The 17,259-nt window shown below is 42.9% G+C and overlaps 1 protein-coding gene across 13 annotated transcripts in view; it reads left to right on the forward strand.

Moving 5' to 3' along the window:
• The window catches only part of RUNX2 (RUNX family transcription factor 2), a 351,949-nt gene that overhangs the window by 154,212 nt on the left and 180,478 nt on the right, over positions 1-17,259 (forward strand). The window lies entirely within an intron of this gene.

Raw genomic sequence — 17,259 nt, forward strand, 5'->3', positions numbered from 1 at the left:
AAGACTTAACACTAAATCTCTTCTATTTTTATAATTGATTAGTACCTCCCCCCTGCTAAACTGCCCCCACCCCCCAATCCAAAAGCAGATATCTCTCTGTCTTGACTCTTTGCAGACCTACTGAGGGACGTTACGGCCTGGTACTTTGGCTGGGGTGGTATTTTTCAGTTTTAATTCCCTTCTACATTCCTCTTTATTAATCCTTGACATTAGGGCTAAGTTCAAATAGCGCTTTGCCCCTGTAGATACTCAGTTGAAGGTAATTCAGTGGGACAAAGTAGATCAGGTAATTGAATTACCTTTTAAAATACACAGTGAAGTTTGTTTTTTCAGATTAGTATTAAGGAATGAAAATTTGTGCTGTGAACTGGTACTTAAAACTATTGACCAGTCTAAGGCCTCCTTTCAAATTAACAGAAACAAAGCCCATTGCAGAATCGTAGAGATGACCATCATGTTTTCTCAAGGGACATGATAAATTGCTCTAGAATTTAGCAACCTCTGGAGTTCAGTGTCCATGTAGGGAAAAGGAAAAGGCCTTAAGATCTGCAGGCCAACTTGGTGGCTCCGACTTTCTTTTCAAAGCCCTTTGATATATGTTTATTAGTTAAGTTTGCAGTTCTCTAAATGCTATCACTTGCCCTGTTTATACTGGACCCCTGCCATGCCTCCATCCATAACAGATGGATTCTTTCCTTCCATCCCCATATACATTCTTCAGGGTTGGTTACGTTCTGATTGACACCGGGAGTGAGACTGCAGAAAGGGGGAAGGTGCAGAAGAAGGACTGGGTTTATTTGATTTTGTTCCTGTATTTCTCTTAAGCTTATTGGAGTGCCAATGGTAGGCTAAGAAGTGGTCAGATATACTGCTCCATGAGATTTGGGAAGGCTTTTTCTCCAAAGTCATGCTGGGAAAGATGGTTAGTTTTAGAGATTTTTGCTGTTGCTTCCTGTTTTGTCTTGTTCTCACTCCTCTGGGATGCTGATTTAGATGTTCCCAGTGTGATATTTAGACTGGACCACGTTTTGGTTACTCTCTGACCTGTGCCCATGACAGGTACAGAGTCGCAGATCAGCTTGTGACTTGGCCCAGAGGTGGCTGATTGCCATGCAGCAGGGAGTTTTGAAAGTATTCCTTTAAAAAAGGAATATTAAATTTTTCCATTTTATAAAAGCATGACCAAGATTGCACTCAGAAGACCCTGTGCACACTCGCACAGTGTGAAGCTGGTGAAGGTATTTTTATTAAAAAGATGCCCTGGAGGCATCTAGAAGTGTGAATCTCAGGTTCAGGAGAGTCTAGAGATGCACTTGAAGCCGTAGGAGTGGGTAATGTTGCTTGGGGAATGGATGGGTACAGAGGACATGGAAGAGAGTTATCTTTTTTTTTTACCATTGTGGCTGAATTAACTTTGTGCCTTTGGCCCTGGAGCAGGAGGAGAGGTTGCTTTCCTGCCAGGCTTCCTTGGGCCCCTGAAGTAGCTGCAAGAGAGTGGCTCCTGGCTTGTGTCCCTCCAGGAGGAGGGCTATCTCCACTTTGGTTTCCATGGCACCACTGACCCCCTCATCCTCCTCTAACTCCACCTCTTTACCTGCTCCTTTTGCATGCTGACCCCTTAAATGTTTGGCCTTCTTAGATTCCATTTTAGATACCCTCCTCTATTCATTCTCTGGGTGACCCTGTCATTTACACGGGTGGCTTCAGGTTCCTGTGACCCCTGAAAATGCATCTCCATCCTCTTTGAAATCTCAGACTCATATTTCTGGTTTGCTTCCTGGGCATCTCCACCTGAGTATGTCCCCTGGGTGCTTCAGGGGATGTCTCCCCAAATATTCGGGATTCCCCCACCTCCACTTTAAGCAGACTCCTCCACCCGAATAGGAATCCCTTCCGTTTTTTCCAGTTTCAGGTTCTCCACAGTTCACCTGTTTGACCAAACCAGAAACCAGAGGCTGAGCCTCTCTGCCTTACCTCTTACACCTTCTTGTTCTGCTGTGTTGTCTGTTTCTCTGTTCTGTGTCTGAAATGCTTTCCTGCTATAATTGACACTCATCCGTGTTTATTTTCTGGTCTATAATATAAAAAGAATTCCCTAACTGGTTTCATGCCTCAAACTGCACTGTTTTTTAGTTCTGTTTTCTCCTGTAAGTAAAGTGGTCCTCTGAAACTATAAATCAGCCCGTGGAACTCCCTTGCCTAAAATATCTCAGTGGTCCCCTGTTATTTACAAGATGAAGTTCTGATGTTGTGACATTGTGGACAAGGCTATTCAGCATCTGACCTGCCCCACCGCCTCCCTCCCGTACCCTTGTGGTTGAACCCCAGCTCCGCCAAGTTGCTTCACTCTGTGCTTTTTAAGCCCTGTGTATTTGCACCTGCTGTTCCTTCTGTTTGGAATGTCTTTTTCATCTTCATTTGCTTGACTGAATTCTACTCATCCTTTTAAGTTTATACTCAAGTGCTGTCTCCTCTGCAAGCCCTTCCTGTCTGCTCTTGAAAGTTAAGCATTTGTTTATTTTTATTTTTTGTCTTTCTTAAAAATTAGGGTATAATTACTTTACAATGTTGTCTTAGTTTCTGCTCTGCAGCAACACGCATCAGCTATAAGTGAAGTCACTCAGTCGTGTCCGACTCTTCGGGACCCCATGGACTGTAGCCTATCGGGCTCCTCCGTCCATGGGATTTTCCAGGCAAGAGTGCTGGAGTGGATTGCCATTTCCTTCTCCAAGGGATCTTCCTGACCCAGGAATTGAACCCGGGCCTCCCACATTGCAGGCAGATGCTTTACCGTCTGAGCCACCAGGGAAGACTCACGCATCAGCTATAAGTGTACCTATATCCCTTTCCTCTTGAAAGGATACCTATATCCCTTCCTCTCCCCAACCCTATCCCAGCCCTCTAGGTTGTCAGAAAGTACCAGGCTATACAGCAAGGAAGTTAAGCATTTCCTTTTCGACTCCCCCTTGCTGATTGAGACCTCAGTTGTGCCATTTGTCACACTGTTGTCATTATTTGTTGATCTGACACCTCCCCGAGTGTGCGTCTCCCTGTGTAGGACACTCTCACCTTTATTACGTTTCGTCCTGATGACATCCCTATGATGCAGATACTTTGATCCTCATTTTATAGATGAGGAAGTTGAGTCATAGGAGGAAATTGAGTCATAGAAATGATAAATTATTTGCCTATAGCTCTGCAATCGAGTTCGTGGCAAAGCCAGGAACACACTCCCCATGTTCTGGTCCTTGTCAAGTCTGGCCCAGATTTAGATACGGGATTCTGCTTTTTAGTCAGACAGCAGCTTGATCTTTTCACCATTCCATTATGTTACATTCACTGATTGTGTGTGTATGTAACCCATGGTGACAGGTAAGGCGTCCGTGGCATCACTGATTCTCAGAATTAGAAGTTAGGTTGTCTGTTATCTGACAGATGAGAAAATTCTGTACCCAAGAAGTTCACAAGTTACTCTTAGCGTAGAATCCAAATCTCCTGACGAATAGTCACGGGTTATCTTTCTTAATATGCATTGGGCAATCCTCAGTAACACTGGACAGAGCTTTATTGAATCTCTTGGACTTGTTTAGCCGTTAGGCCAGTGGGCTCTTAGGAAGAGCCTTCCCTTGGCACAGAAAGGATATCATTTCTGTGACCATTAAGGGCCCTGAAAGCAGTAGCACCCAGAAGAGGAAGAATCAAATGATGATGTTCTTTCGTTGCTTTTACTCTACTTTCTAGACTATTCCTCCTTTTCCAGTGCCTGGAATTCTTGAGTATGTGCCATACTGAAATAAAACCAAGGCATCTGCTTAGGCCGATGATGTGTTCAGTAATCAAAAGAGCCATGGTGTCCTGGTATAAGCAGAGTATATAGCAGGTTGAGCCTCAAGAGGACAGCATCCTACTTCTCTGGAAAGGGACATGGAACTGACATTGGTAGTGACTCTGTCCCTTCACTGGCTCTCCCTCTCTGTATACATATATGTATGCATATAATAGACAGAATATCAGTTTAAAACCACATACATGCATGTATGGAAATGCTGATACTTTACACATTTTATGCAGACCAAAGAAAAATCTTCATATGTCCTTACTGACTAGATAATTCAGCATGAAGCCAGCAAACCAAAATCCTTAAAACTTTACATCTGCTTTGGGGGAAGAAAAAATGTTTGATTTTAATCACCTGAAGGCATTTTTAAAAATATTTTGAACTGGTGCCTCTATCGTAGTCTTTCATTGAGAAGGTACTGATGATGAATTCTGAAAAATGGAAACCAACCCACTTCCTTGGATTTGAAAAGCCTGCACTTTTGTAGTCTGCTGTGCCTTGAAAAAAAAAAGGTAAAACTTGCTATCTCCTAACTCCATTTAACACTACTTTAGATTCCTTTTTATATAACAATAACTTGATCCTACTCAAAATACTTGGCACCTTTTGTGACAGAGTGGAATGTAAGAACACTTTAGCAGATCTGAAAGCAAGTAAACGCTGGTTGTTTTGGAATGAAGAGGTAGAGTTTTCAGCTCTTTATTCCAAGTTTGCAGAAAATAAGAATCCTGAGATTAACACAATAGACTCCCTTCATTACACACGACTGAACAAAGCAATTATCTGTCTATCAAGACTGTACTACATTGTGCAACAGCATTTAGGAAGGGTGGATGGATGGGTGGATCAACGCGCTTCCATTGGAAAAGGCTGCTGATCCACGAGGGAATTTTTCTGAGTTTAACTTGTAAACGGTTTTATTTTGGAGTTTATATCATGTTACCCTTGCAGTTTAGAGAGAAATGAGGTTGTTATTTTTTAATGTTGTTGATGGCATTTTTTAGTTCCTTACCCATCTGACTTTTATTAGGGGGGTTATTTCAAAGACATCTCCTGTTTAATCATGTTTAAACAATCTGTTTAAGACCTGTTGTGTAGATATAAACACAATAGTCCTTTAATGTAGTAAAACAGACTTCTGACAGACACAGCACGTAACAGGCACCCATCCATTATTGCTTAAGCCGCTGTTCCTTCCACGCCTGACCTGAGAGGGTAACCACAGAGCTCAGCTGACAGCATTGGCCGCTCGGAACACTGACATACCCTGTATTCATGTCTAGGGAGCAGAGAATTGCAGAGCAGCAGACAATTGGAGAAGCCTTAGACCAGATTAAAACTAAGTACCTTAAATCTGTCTTAATGGCTGTGTTTACATCTCTTTCTTCTTCATTCCTTTAAAAAACTAATCAGGTTTCGCAAGCGTTAAGAAAACCACCTCTTCTTGCCAGCTGGACTGGGTCCAGTTTAAGCAAGAAATTCTGCCCCCCTCCCCTCTTTTTTTTTTTTTTCTGCTTTGTCTTTTTCTTTTTTCTTCTTCTATGATCTTCACTGCCATTCAGCACAGCAAGACCAGGCTGCAGGAGCTGGCTGACTTTTTCCTTGGGTTATTACTTTTTAACATTTTCTTCCTGTTACAGAAATGGGAAAATTGAAAATGATGTTCCTTGGCTGTAGCAGCAAATGTCAAGAGAGGAGCCCTTTGCACTTTTTAATTGCTTCTATGTAGTGCCTTTTTTTTTTTTCTTTGCTTGAAACGCACACACAGTCACACAGCACATGCCCCAAAACTATAATAATGAAAGAGAAACAGGGAAGATCGCATGCAAAGGAAACTCAGCCAGGATCCAGGAATTGCGTGACAGTCTGTAGGCTAGTTGTCACTAGACTCTTTGAAGAATAATGCCATCCATGTTTAGCTGGATTATTGGCAAATAAACAGTGATGCTTTTTGTTCAACTATGGAAACTACCATTTCCATTGCCTGCAACGTTACTGTAAAAAAAAAATCTTTACATCTCTCAGTGGGGGTCTCTATAAAGGCCAGTAACACAAAACTGTGGTGTGTGAGAATATATTATAGTCAAAGAAGGCAAAAGAAATGTTTTCAGAACTAACACACTTAAGTTTTACCAAGTTTGGGGAGTAACGTGTAGGCATAGAGAAAGAGATCTTTTGTTCATTTCCCAGAAACTGAAGGGAACGTTGCAGATTCTGATGGCCCAAGGACAGTTGTGGACATTGGGTTGTAATTAGTAGAACAAGATATGTTGCCGTAAACTGAGTCAATAAGACAGGGTATAATGTAATAAAATATCTGAATTATGGGTCTCACTGCTTTTTCTTCTTTGGTTCTTTCTAGGTCTCTTTTCCTTAGCTTTTTTTTTTCCTTCTTCTTTCCTAGTGTGGCAGCCTGGTGTATCAAAAAGAGGACCAAGGCAGGTCAGGGTCACTACCTGCTTCCTTGACTTCAGACAAGTCACTGGGGTTTTCTGGGCAACAATTCCTTCTTTTTTCTCTTCTCTCTCACTCTTTTTTTTTTTTTTTTTCTGGCTGCACCTTTCGACTTGTGGGATCTTAGTTCCCTGACCAGGGATTGAACTGGTGTCCCCTGTGGTAGAAGCCTGAAGTCCTCACCCCCCGACCACTAGGAAAGTCCCTCAATTCCTTTTCTAAAATAAAAAATGTGATCTGGTGAAACCCACATTCTCTGCCAGCTCTGCAAAATTCAAATTCATATCATCTGACTTTGAATGGGAATACAAGTGGAGATCATTCCTTGGAAGCAACAGGCAGACAAAGTCCAGGATAGCAGGGGTGGAAGTGGAAAGAAAGTGCCGGAGAACTGAGAGGTGAAGAGGCAGGAGCAGACTGGAGACTCTTGGGACAGAGCAGAGGGGCTGTGCTGAAGTCAGCCAGGCTCCCTGTAGAGTTCTGTCTCCCCCGCCCTCAAAAATATTACATCCCCTCTTAGATATTTCCATTTTGTTTTCATCTGGTCTTTCTTTACATTTTTAAAGTTCTTTTTTCTCCTTCCCTCCCACAAATTTCTCTTTCTTTAGGTATTTCAACTTATTTGACTCCTTTATTTCAAGAAAAAGGGTTGCACGCCAAGCATATGTTGTTTAGAGGCTGTTCCCTGGTGGGTGACTGTCTTTTCTTCCAGATAGATTACTCTTTGACCATGGGAGTTGGCCTCAAATCTACAGTTATAAAGGGACTCGCACTCACGTCCACGCAGATTAATGTCTCACAGTTCTCCCATTTGTGTGTATCGGACGGTCTTGAATTCTTTAACCTTTAGAAGCCTTCAGTTTTGAAAGAGGCTGTCCTTCAATGATCGCTCTCATGCATCTAATTATATTTAAAAAAATGACTCAGTGCAAGTTTGGGAGAGTGAACTTTTTACTCACTGATCTAAACTGGCGCCTCTTATTATTAAAATAAAGCAAATTCAGCTTTTAACATTTTTTTCTATGAACTGAAGTTCCTAGAATATTTCTATGTAGTCTATGGCTTAACTATGTAATTATGTCTCTTGAGTAGATTATGTTTTTCTTCCCATAATTATGTTTTTACCCAAGAGACTTGGAAGGCTTCAGACCTCTCTTGGGTGAAATTGTTCTTCTTCTCTTCTTTCCTGATGAACTCTGAATTCTACATGCCTGACTATGTTCAAGGGCTTGAAAGCGGGCCCTTGAAGATATGTGGTAGTGATTATGATTTTTTTTTTTCCTTTAGAAATTGGTTTATAGATTAAGAAGGGCCCTCAGAGGGAAGCTCTGTTAGTTCATTTTTGAAATGCCATCAGAGAAGAATCTCCTGGAAGGGGATTTGTTTATGATCTGTGGTCCTCTGTCTGAAGCCAAACACTAACAGTAGTCCAGGGCTGTCTTGTCTCATAGGCCATCCTGTGTGCACTCTGGGGCCCCATGCACACATCGCATGGCACAGTTGCTCATTTCCAGCGGCTCAGAGGAGCTCCAGGCCTTAAACACGAACAGTTCCTTAGTCTGTTTCATTATTCTAGTCCCAAAATAGTTTTTGACCTGAACCAGACAGCATAGTCTTAGGAAAAAAGATGACTCAGCAGCCTTTCCCAGCAAAGATTAGAGACTCATCAATTTAACTGTGGGAAATGTTTCCCAATAACCAGCCTTTTTTTCCCCTCTCCTCTCTGACTTTTACTGAACAAAAGGAGAGAGAATTCTAAATACATCAGTGTTCCCATTTATGAATTAATTCAACAAGTATCTGTTCTGTGCTAGAGTGCTAGATATAAGACATGATACTCATCTTCAGGTTCATAGTCAAGTCCAGGAGAACCTAAGATATGAGGGTTTTAAATTTTAGATAAATTCATGGAAGAGTGAAAGTGTTAGTCGTTCAGTTGTGTCTGACTCTTTTGCAACCCCATGGACTGTAGCCTACCAGACTCCTCTGTCTATGGAACGCTCCAGGCAGAAATACCAGAGTGGGTTGCCATTTCCTTCTCCAGGGGATCTTCCCAACCCAGAGATCGAACCTGGGTCTCCTGCACTGCAGGCGGATTCTTTACCGTCTGAGGCACCAGGGAGTTAATGCTTACTGAATGCCTACGACACTTAAGCATAACCACATGCAGTGGACAAAAAGCAGTTGTAGCTGATTTCAGTTTGCCATGATAGAAACCAGAAGACTCACCAAAGCCCTCGAGACAGAAAAGACCGGAACAGCGTGATGACCAGGTTGAGGCTGGGAAGGGATTTGGCCAGTGTAGATGCTGAGGAGAGCCAATTCTAAGTGGAGGAGGAAGCTTGGGCAAAGGCACGGGGACTCTTTGAAGAACTGTGAGGATTCCAGTGTGAACAGAGCTTAGGTTGGGAGCAGTACAGTTGGAGCCATTGGAAGAGAGCTTAATAAGGTACCTAGAGACCATCTTCTCCAGGCCATGTCCTTGTTTGCTAGGCTTAGGGGCTCAGCTTAATTCAGTAGACACTTTAAGACAGTGGAAAGGGTTGGAGCAGGTAAGTAATGTCACTGTTAGGATTCAGGCACTAAAAGGACTTTAGGAATTATGAAAACTATCTCTTCATTTTTAGTCGGCTCAGAGAGTTCCATTAAACCCTTTCTGTGATCATACAGGGTCTTCCCTGGTGGCTCAGTGGTAAAGAATCCTCCTGCCAATGCAGGAGATCCAGGTTTGACCCCTAGGTTGAGAAGATCCCCTGGAGACGGGAATGGCAACAACCAGTCCTTGCTGTTTTGTCTTAGCCACAAGTGAGAGGTTAGGCGTGGTCCTAGTAGAAACGAAACCTAGGGGCACATCCCTGTAGATGGACTTGAGCTGCAGATATTATAGGCATGGGCTTGACTGGATGGATGCTGGGGTCAAGGAAAGAGAGTTGGGAAAGACCTCAGCTGGATTTTGAACCTGGGAGACTGGGAAATGGTGATATTAATGGAAACAGGGAAATTTGGTTGGGACTGTTTGCAGTGGCGTCGGCAGAGGGTGGGGAGGTGTGTAAGGGAGAGGTGAAGAGCTTGTCTAAACATTACAAGCGTGACAAGGCTACAGGTCTTCAATTTTTAGACTTTCACAAACCACCAGTGAAATGTAGTCATCTGAATGTAAACAGAGAAGAGTTTCACTTTTCTCAATAGTATTTTCATTTTCACATGTATGTAGGAATGCAGAAATTCAAGGTTTTTAATCTAGAGCCTCAGTAAAGTGTTTGGACCCAAACTTGGCATGGCTTCCCTAAGAACTGCCTGGAGTCTGTCTCATCATCTCTGTTACGGTGCTTTTGTGGAAAAGCATCTAAACCAAACTCTCTCAGATGGAGTAAGGCTTATCCTTTGAGGTAAAGTTCCATTTCATCTGGAATTGAACTGTGGCTTTAGAGTTAGTTCACCTGATTTGTAGCAGCATGGACCGACCTAGAGATTGTCGTACTGAGTGAAGTAAGTCAGACACAGAAGGAGAAACACCATATGGCATTCCTTATATGTGGAATCCAAAAAGAAATGATACAAATGAATGTGAAAAACAGAAAGAGACTCACAGATTCAGAGAAGGAACTTGTGGTTGTGGAAGGGAGATGGTTAAGAAGTTTGGGATGGTCATATACACACTGCTGTATTTAAAACAGATAACCAACAAGGACCTGCTGTATAGCACCTAGAGCTCTGCTCAGTGTTATATGGCAGCCTGGATGGGAGGGGACTTTGGGAGAGAATGGATACATGTATCTGTATGACTGAGTAGCTTTGCTGTCCACCTGAAACTATCACAACATTGTTAATTGGCCTCAATATAGCATAAAAAGTTAAAAGTTAAAAAAATTAGTAAACTTAGTCAACCTGTCCCCTAACCCCTCTCTGCAAACACTCCATCATGTATCACTTTCAGGGTAGAGAGATTAGGATTGAAGGCATCATTTTTGTCCCCCCCTCCTCAGAACTGCTGTGGAATAGCATCCCTATTGCATATAACCTATTAACTCTGAAAAATGGTAATTCTCTCCCCTCTGCAAGTCCTCTCCCAACTTCCTTTTTACTCTCTAAGTCATTGTCTCAAAATTCTTAGATGATTCTATCCTGTGGCTTGAGCCCTGGGATATTGGACCAGATCTCATTCAGTCACTTATCTATTGGCAGCGAAATTAGCTCACATCTCCCCAGACTCCCTCTCCTCCAGGGAAGCCTAATGCATGGCCGGGGAGGCTCACAGATTCTGAAGTGTCACTTTATTGGTCAAGGGGTAGAATAATCTGTTTACAAGGACAGATTAACATATATAAATATATATTGCATCATTGAAAAGGATGTATAGCTGTGAAACGAGAGATGTCAAGTGATTTGAAGGTGGTTTGCCTCTGTTTGGGTTAATATCACATATATGTTCAGCACCGTCTTGATCACAGGACAGTTATTATCAGGGTCAGTTTTTAGACATATTATATGTATTATATATAATATTATATATAATACATATTATATATAATTAATATATATAATTAACATATATAATTAACATATATAATATAATATAATGTATTATATATAATATATTATATGTAATATATAATATATAATAACTGTTCAGACAGTTTTTATCATTTGTCCTCCAGCTAGCTTTTCTCCTTTCTCTGCTTATCGAAATCCTCCTCCACTTTTGAGGACATAATGAGCTCATCGGTGAGGGTTTCCCCTTTCCTTTAACACCAGTTGCTCCACTGCTCTTGCAATGGCATTTTGTTATTTTTTTACCATGAAAAATTAAAAGAAATTATATTTCATAAAACCCCAGATACCCGTCACCTTGTTTTATAATGAATAGCATTTTGCCATATTTGCTTCATTTGTTATTTTACTGAAATACTTTACAGGAAACACCAAACATCAGAACATTTAACCCATAATTATTTGTTCTAAAAGCCAAAGGCGTATTCTTACTTAGTTACCAAAACCACCTCTTCCTTAATATTTTGAAATGGTCCATACTTACAATTCTTCAATAGATCCCCAAACTGTAGTGTTTCAGTGATTGCCTCACAGTCCTTTGCAGTTATACGTTATTGTTCTGCTTTCTTCCCTACTAGACTATGCTCTGCTTGAGGGCGAGGACATTTTCTTACACGTTTACTTCCCCCTCCTCTTACTATGCCCAGTGAGACTTGCATGGTAGATGATCAGGACACACTGGCTGGACTAACTGACCTGAATAAGGATGTGCACTGGTTCCTGATTGATGCTTTAGTGCAGATCTGCCTGTTAACATTTATTTATAAATTGTGTCTTCCTGATACCCAGGATGCAAGTAGATAGATATCTAATAAAAGAAGTGAGTGCTTTTATTTGGAAAAAGAATTTATTTGGCTGCGCCAGATCTCAGTTGGGGCACATGTGATTTCCATTTTCACTGCAGCATGCTGGTTTCTCAGTTGTGGCATGTGGGATCTAGTTCCCTGACCAGGGATTGAACCCGGGCCCCCTGAATTGGAAGCACAGAGTTTCAGCCACTGGGCCACGAGGGAAGTCCCAAGCAAGGAGTACTTAAAACCGATTTCAAGTATTTCTGTAAAGAGAGGAGCATCACGCCCCAGTGACCAGCAAAATGAACCCTGCAGTGCCACATGAGGATGGGTAGGCTGTGATGTGGCACGCCCCTTGTGAAAGGGGCACTCTTTTGTCAGTACACTTGGGCATCCTTCAAGACGGCGCTGTAGCCCAGGCAGCGCATCATGCTGTGGATACAGTGCAGAGAGTGTGAGGTTCTGACCGGGCTCAATCGACTTTTATAAAAATGGGCAGAATGGGTCACATCAGAATGGCATGTTCGCTTTCATAGTTCACATACCACAGTTTCAGAGTCTTCATGGACCAGTTTCAGATGCATGATTTTTAAAGCAGAAGTTCTAATGGCAACATTACCAACTTTCGCTGGGGGTGAGCCGCGCCCTTGGACTGAAAGAGCCAGGCGGGGAAGAACGGGGCCGTTAGACTATTGGTTGATGACTTATCGTTCCTCATGCATCTCTAGAGACGTGTGAACGCTGTGACCTTTCCATCACGCTTTTTTCTTGCGCTCCTGCGTTTGTTGCAACAAAAGTCACATTCAGCCAAACACACTAAACTTTTTGAAAGAAATTTGTTCTGAAAACTCCTTTTTTTCCCATTTGATATTAATTTTTGACCTTGATTTCCCTTGAGTCAATGATGATGTGCCATTTTAATCTAAAATAAGCTGGTTGGCCATGAGAGGGAAAAGAGCCCTGCTCCAGCAGTCAGAAGACCTGAGTTCTCATCCTGACACTAACTATGCGATTTTGGGCAGGTCATCTCTCCTCTCAGGGACTCAGTCCTCATCCATTAAAGAAGTGCATTGCCCCAAAATTGAGTCTAAATGATTTCTCTTGTCCTTTTCAGCTCTGTGATTGTAAATGACTTGCAGCAATGCTTAAGAATTATAGTGACGAATGGGCGTAATGGGGAGTGGGGTGGGGGAGAGGAGGGTGAGACAAACTGAGAGAGTAGTATTGACGCATATACACTGCCATGTGTAAAACAGAGAGCTACTGGGAAGCTGCTCTATAGCACAGAGAGCTCAGCTTGATGCTCTGTGATGACCTAGAGGGGTGGGATGTGGGGAATGGGATGGAGATCCAAGAGAGAGGTGATGCACACACACACACTCACACACACACACACACACACACAGCTGATTCACTTCGTTGTACGGCAGGAACTAACACAACATTGTAAAGCAATTATGTGCCAATAAAAAGAAACAGAATTATAGTAAGAGCAAATGGGACATTTTCAGAAAGCGAGGAAGCTTTCACTTAAATGAATGTTCTTCAGGGAAGTGTCTTAGGAAGCACCAATAAAGGCTGGTCTCTAAAAAAGGAGCCTAGCCCACTGGATTCATGCGATTTCCAAATAAAAAAGGAAGACTTTTTTTTGAGGGCGGTGGGGGGGGAGGAAGATAGTGTTGTAATATAATATCCTGAGACAGAAAAAGTTCTCTAAACCAAGACATTTATCTAAAAGAGGAGACCATTCATTCATTGGATAAACATTTATTGAGCACCTACTATATGATGGGGATTAAACTGGGTTGTGAGAATATAGTTGTAAACAAGCCAGAGCACTTGTCTTCATGAGACTCAGTCTCGAGATGAATCAGTGCTTGAGATGATTACGGATTGTGATGACAGCCATCAAGGGAATTGAACAGGGTGTCCTCTAGCAGGAGGGAGCCTACTCTGGGTCTGGTAGCCAGGCACCCTTCATAGGAGGTGGTGTTCACCTTGAGGTCTAAGAGATGAGAAAGAGTGGGCTGTGTAGAGAATCAAGGGAGAGCATTTCAGATGCATGATTTCTTTAAGCAGAAAATGGAGAGGTCCTGGGATGGGACACTGGAAGGAGACGATGGCAGATGCCCAGAGAGACCTGATGGGGTCCTGAGCCAGGGCTGTGCTGGTGGAAATGAGAGAACTGAATAGATTCAAGGTAGACTCTCAAGATGGGAATGGCGACTCGATGATGGACTGAATGCGGGGAGTGAGGGGTAAGGGGAAGTCCAGGAAGGTGTCAAGGTTTTTGGCTTAAGGGACGGAGTGGCTGGTGCCATTTACTGAGATGGGGGCTCTTAGGGAGGAACAGGATTTCTTGGAGAAAATAATCAAGATTCTTGTCTTAAATACACTGCATTTAAGATACCTTTGAAATGCTTCAGGGGAGAGTCAAGTAGACAGAGGGATGCACAAACCTGCATCTTTGGATAGAGTCCAAGGTTCACCCCAGCAATGGGGGAAGGCATTGGAGTGAGTTGGTGGTCTTGAGCTCATGGGGCTGTGGGATCATCCTGGGCTGTGGCTTTCTACATCGGCTGCACGATGGACTACGTGATGAGCTTTTAAAGAATAACTTCCCCAGGCTCCTCTTCCAGAGCCCTGCATGTAATTGAGCTGATATGGACATCCATATTTTTCAAAGCTTCCTGTTGCTGCTATTGCTGTTCAGTCTCTCAGTTGTATGTGACTCTTTGTGACCCCATGGACTATAGCCTGCCAGGCTCCCCTGTCCATTGAATTTTCCAGGCAAGAATATTGGACTGGGTTGCCATTTCCTTCTCAAGGGGATCTTCCTGACCCAGGGATCAGATCCAAGTCTCCTATGTTGCAGGCAGATTCTTTACCACTGAGCCACTACCAGCAGCAATAGCAACCGATACAAGACAGCAGTTATCCATTCTTCATAGCTTCCTCCTGCTTGGAAGATCCACTCTTTGGTCCTTTATCTTTTTAAAAATAATTTTTATTATTTTTTGGCCATACCATGTGGCATGTGGGATCTTCGTTCTCCAACCAGGAATCCAGCTCACACCCGCTGCAGTGTAAGTGCAGAGTCTTAACCACTGGACCACCAGGGAAGCCTTCCTTTGGCCCTTCAGATGACATTTGGTTCTCTCAGTACCATGGCAGAGTATCTGTCCTTGATTTAAGTCAGTGTACCCTTTTTCCTCTGAGTCCTCGATTTCTGAAGGGATGTCTTGGGTGCTGAGGATTTAAGTACCTCTTCTTTCAGCCTGTCATTCAAGTGTCACCCTGATGTGGTTTGGTGGTAACAGGTACTTGTCATGGTTGAAAGATGAAGCACCATTTGGCTTCTGCTCTTCATTCTCCTGCAAGGATTCTGTTGTGGTCGTGGTGGTGGCTGTGAGGGGGCAGACATTCTAGAAGGAAAAATGCAGGGTTTTCTGTACAGATGCAACTACAGATAGACGTTCCCCAAATTACTATAGGGTGTCTGCAGATACTTGGTCGCTCCTCTTTGAGGATCATTTCCAAAAGGTCATTGAGGCTTTTCAGATAGCACCTGCTCTTAAACTTCTCACACACGCTTGTGCTCCTCAAAGTCCTTGATTCTTGCTTACTACCCCCTATCACTGCCCTGAAGCACCAGAGGAAATAAATGTGTCCTCACACACCTGTGTACTGAGTTCATGTCTTATACGGTCTCCATGCGTGGCATGCATGCTCAGTCGTGTCTGACTCTCTGCAACCCTGTGGATTGTAACTCTCCAGGCTCCTCTGTCTATGGAATTCTCCAGGCAAGAACACTGGAGCAAGTTGCCATTTCCTTCTCCAGAGGATCTTCCTGACCCAGGGATTGATCCCTTGTCTTTGGCCTTTCCTGCATTGGCAGGCAGGTTCTTTACCATCTGAGCCACTGGGAAAGCCCCCACATATGGTCTCCATGAAAACCTAATGAAAGGTCTGTAGAAAGCAGAGGCAGAGCTCATTAACTTTTCTTGTGACTGTGGCCCCCATAAAGCCCCACTATATAGAGGAACCATGTGAGATCATGGAGCCCTCCCTTCAACCCTCAGGGAATCTGCTATTCCCAAAATATCCTATTAAAAAAATAACTTCCAGAGACAATTCCATAAGCTTTCTTGTTAATGTTTACAGCTGTATTGACACCACACCAATACTTTTTTTTGGATATGTGTATGAACAACAGAATCCATGGATCTAAGTGTGATGAGTACTATGTAATTCTCGAATCATGAACCTTGTAAGACACAGCAAAGTGTACTGATGGAAGTTTATTTAGGGTAATGGGTGAGCTATTAACTTTGTAAATGAATCCGTGCTTCTGCTTGTCTTGAAAACCAGCCTGACGCCTTGCAGGGCTTAGTCCTCAGGTCCTTTATACGGGCAATCTGAATTTTTTTCAGTCCTTTGTAGCAGCTGAGAGAGGAAGGGAGATGCTGGGATCCAACATGGATGGTGCCATGCAATGTATAGAAAACTTGGTCTGCTAGGACCTGAACTGCATCCTGATCCAGCAGGAGGTGGTCAATAGCTGAGATCCACGGGCTAGTTGTTTTATCTCTGTAGGCCTCGGTCACTTCATCTGTGAGCACTTTTCTTTCTGGGGCCTGGAAGTGATTTTGGATAGTCTTTGAAGGTCCTTTGGCTCACACGGTAAAGAATCCACCTGCAATGCAGGAGACCCAGGTTCGATCTCTAGACTGGAAAGATTCCCTGGAGAAGGAAATGGCAACCTACTCCAGTATTCTTGCCTGGGAAATCCCATGGACAGAGGATTTCTGGCAGGCTACCGTCCGTGGGGTCACAAAGACTCGGACATGACTGAGCGACTGACACACACGAAGGTCCTTTAGATTTCTACTATCTATTTGTAATCTGGATAAAATGTCATAAATGGTGGGGAAAACAGCCATCAGTAAACAATGAGCTTTCCTAGTTTGTCCTCATCATTTTCTCCCAGTCTCGGCCCCTCAGTTGTAGCTCGCCCCAGACTTAACACTGGCAGGACATAGGGTGGTGGGTGCATTTCAGTTAATGGGCCTTAGTTGGAACATGTTTGGCTGTGGAGGCAGCTACACTCCTATTACCAGGCCTTGGCTTCCTGTCTGTTTTCTTTGGGCTGGGTAGGCAATGAAAAAGGAGACAGGAAAATACATTTGGGGGCAAATAAAATAAGGAATTTGTCTTAGGAGGACAGCTTATAGTTGGGAAATTCTAATGCTGGGCTTAACCCTGTCCTGATATATCTCTCTTGTCCTATACTAAGTGGGTGAGGAGGTGTTCTTGCTACTTGTAGAATCGACCTTCCCATTCTCAATGGCTCCTTCAAGGTTTATTTTATTATGGATAGTACTCCTAATGCCCTTAATTGTTTCCTGCAAATTCTTATTCTAGTCATCATCTTAAATGGCTCTTCTTTGAATTAGCTTCAGTTACTTAACATTTTACTAAACTATTGGGGTAACATACTAGGGCTTCGCTGGTGCAGAATATGAAATGTATTTCTGTTTAGCCAGTAGACATAATGGTACTTGTTCACCACAGTCCCACTCTACAGATTTATACTAAACTAATATTGCACCAAGATTCAGATGT

This window comes from Bos grunniens, chromosome 23 (genome assembly GCF_055505025.1).
Source record: "Bos grunniens cultivar Pamir isolate PY7600 chromosome 23, Bosgru_T2T1.0, whole genome shotgun sequence".
NCBI classification, from domain to species: domain Eukaryota; kingdom Metazoa; phylum Chordata; class Mammalia; order Artiodactyla; family Bovidae; genus Bos; species Bos grunniens.